Source organism: Oryzias melastigma, linkage group LG5 (assembly GCF_002922805.2).
Source record: "Oryzias melastigma strain HK-1 linkage group LG5, ASM292280v2, whole genome shotgun sequence".
In the NCBI taxonomy this organism is placed as follows: Eukaryota; Metazoa; Chordata; class Actinopteri; order Beloniformes; family Adrianichthyidae; genus Oryzias; species Oryzias melastigma.
In genome coordinates, this window is record NC_050516.1 from 5,683,002 (window position 1) to 5,685,504 (window position 2,503).

The window sequence follows — 2,503 nt, forward strand, 5'->3', positions numbered from 1 at the left end:
GGGGGGGGGGGGGGCTCCTTCATGCTGCAGCTTGAAAAGCTCCTGAGATCTTCACTCAGCTGCTCCAAACCCCGACGGAGGGCAAACAGCAATAAGTGGAAGAAGCGGCTTCAACTGCAAACCTCTAATTGAAAATATCTGGATGTGACTCCAGCAGAGCAGACGGGGGCATAACACTGTAAACGGATCAGAACCGGCTCTAAATAAAGAAACCCCCCTTTTACCTCCCGTCAGATCCTCCTGCTCCTCCATCAGAGCTTTGCTCTTATCTTCTGTCAGCAGAATCCACTCCTCTGCCTCCCCAGCTGTGTCTTTGTCTGCATCTGCAGAAACACACAAGTTCAGATTTCGGTTTCCAGAAGAGCCAATAAGCACATCTTTCTCTGCTGACACAAACAGAGACGTTTGTAAATGTCAACCCATTCCCCCGAGTCATTTAAACACAAGAACAGCAAATATGCAGCATTGAATTCCCATGCAGACGAGCTCATGGACTTAGAGACTGGATCTGCTGCAGACGGAGATGGTTGAAGTGGAAACCCAACAATTAAACTCAACCTGGATGTTAAAACAGCTGTTTCAGGATGAAGCTGATGGCTGTGGCAAAAACACACTGGGTCAGGCACTAAATCCCTGTAAATGAATTCAAATCAATATTCTGATTTCACTGTACCAATAATGAGTTTTTACTGTTCCACTAATCTGATTTCACTTTTGCAATAATCCAGAGGTCTGCAACCTTTGAACTAAAAGAGCCATTTAGTCAAGTTTCTTACAGACCAGAACACGAGAGCCACAAATTCTCATTTTATTGTCTAAGAATGCACAATATTTAAGCTTGTTTGGCAATTAAGCATTTATTTATACATTTCGTTTTTTTTAAATATTACAGTAATTGAATCTCAGCAGTGTCTTTATGTTTCTATAAATAACACTTGTGACTTCTTTGCTTTTGACAGCAGCACACACTAGTTTTTTTCAAAATAAAACCCACTCTGTGTTGTAAATTAGCCACGGCTATAAACACTGTACAACAAGCATCAGATTGTTCTAATGCAATCATTTATGTTCTTTTGTATGTGTCCCTATCAAATAAACAATAAAATGAACTACAAATTTATGATAATGCTGGTGTGAAAGCTGTAAGCTGAACGTGAACGCTGAAGATGCTTGTTCAAAAAGCTGAAGATGTTGATATTGATAGCTGAAAACGCTAAAGCAATAGCTAAAATTGCTGAAGTTAATAGTTGAAAAAGCCGAAGCTGGTTGCTGAAATCGCTGAAGCTGATAGCAAGCTAAATATATTACCTAATCGCAAAATTAGCCTAAAAAGCTGGTAAAATGTCTAGTTTAGCCAAAACAGCTAGCAAAAAGCTAAAACATTAGCTAAACTCCAAAATAGCCTAAAAAACTGAAATAGAGCCTAAATTACCTTAAACTGCTACCATGTAGATGAAATATTAGCTAAACTTCAAAATATCCTAAAAAATCTTGTTTTTTGCTAAATTCCAAAATAGTCCAAAAAGCTGAATTATGCCAATATAAAAACTAAAAGGCCAAAACTGCTCAAAAAACCAGAAAGTGCAAAAACAACCAGAAGAGATCTGATATTAGCAGCTAAAATCTAATCTAATCCCAAATGAGTTTAAAATAACCCTTACATTTACAGCACTTAGTGGTAAAAAACTTTCAACTCACTTTTGTAAGACTGGAGATCTTTGTGTGTGTGTGTGGCTGAGATGGAGTGTTTAGATGTCGCCATGGCAACTGTTACGGCTGTGGCCGTATTTGGTTTTGTTTCTCTTGGTTTAGTGGATTTTTGTCAGAGTGGGACATCTATGTGTTTTGTGGATCTTTGTTTGTCTGTCTGTCTTTTGATTTGTTTCAGGTGTGGTGCTGGAGGCGTGGCTCCCCATTGGTCCAACCTGAAGGAGGTGAGCCTATAAAACCTCCATGTGGACCTCCAGACCAGGAGAAGGGAGCTGGGCTGCAACCTGTCTCCACTGCAGCTCAGTGAACTTCGCCACCTGTTTTGATTTGCACACTTTGTAGTTTCTTTGGTATTTTGGTTTAGGTCCCACTCTGTGTTCTGTGTTTAGTGTTGGTTTTAGTTTAGGTGAAGCTGTAGGGGTGAACTGCCATTTTCTTTAGTAAATGTTTTCTCCTGTTTCTGTTAGTCCAGGGAGGTTAGTGTTTGTCGTTCTTTTACCTTTTCTTTTGCAGGTAAGCTCCCTGGGTTGAGTTAGTTGGGGTTTTGTTTGTTATTTTGGCCTTTGTTCACCCTGAAGCCTTTTGCTTCACTTTTAGTTATTGTTTGGTTGTTCTTGAAAATAAATTTGTTATATTTCTATGGAGAAATTTGTTGTTTTTTGTTACACATTTCATTTAATTTACCTTTATGTTAGGCCCCAGATCCCTAGACAAATTGGGGTGTAACAGCAACGAACACACACAGGGAGACGCAGGTCTGCGTCCTTCTGTCTCATTGAAAATAAATGACCGG

At 39.6% G+C, this 2,503-nt stretch overlaps 1 long non-coding RNA gene across 1 annotated transcript in view; it reads right to left on the reverse strand.

Annotated features, from left to right (window-relative positions):
• Window positions 1-1,888, reverse strand: part of LOC112144959 — a 3,994-nt gene extending 2,106 nt beyond the window's left edge. The window contains exons 1-2 of the long non-coding RNA XR_002918996.2: window positions 1,699-1,888; window positions 225-323 (exon numbers count right to left, since the gene is read on the reverse strand). This is a non-coding gene — a long non-coding RNA (uncharacterized LOC112144959). The remainder of the gene's footprint in view (window positions 1-224; window positions 324-1,698) is intronic.
• Window positions 1,889-2,503: the final 615 nt, after the last annotated feature.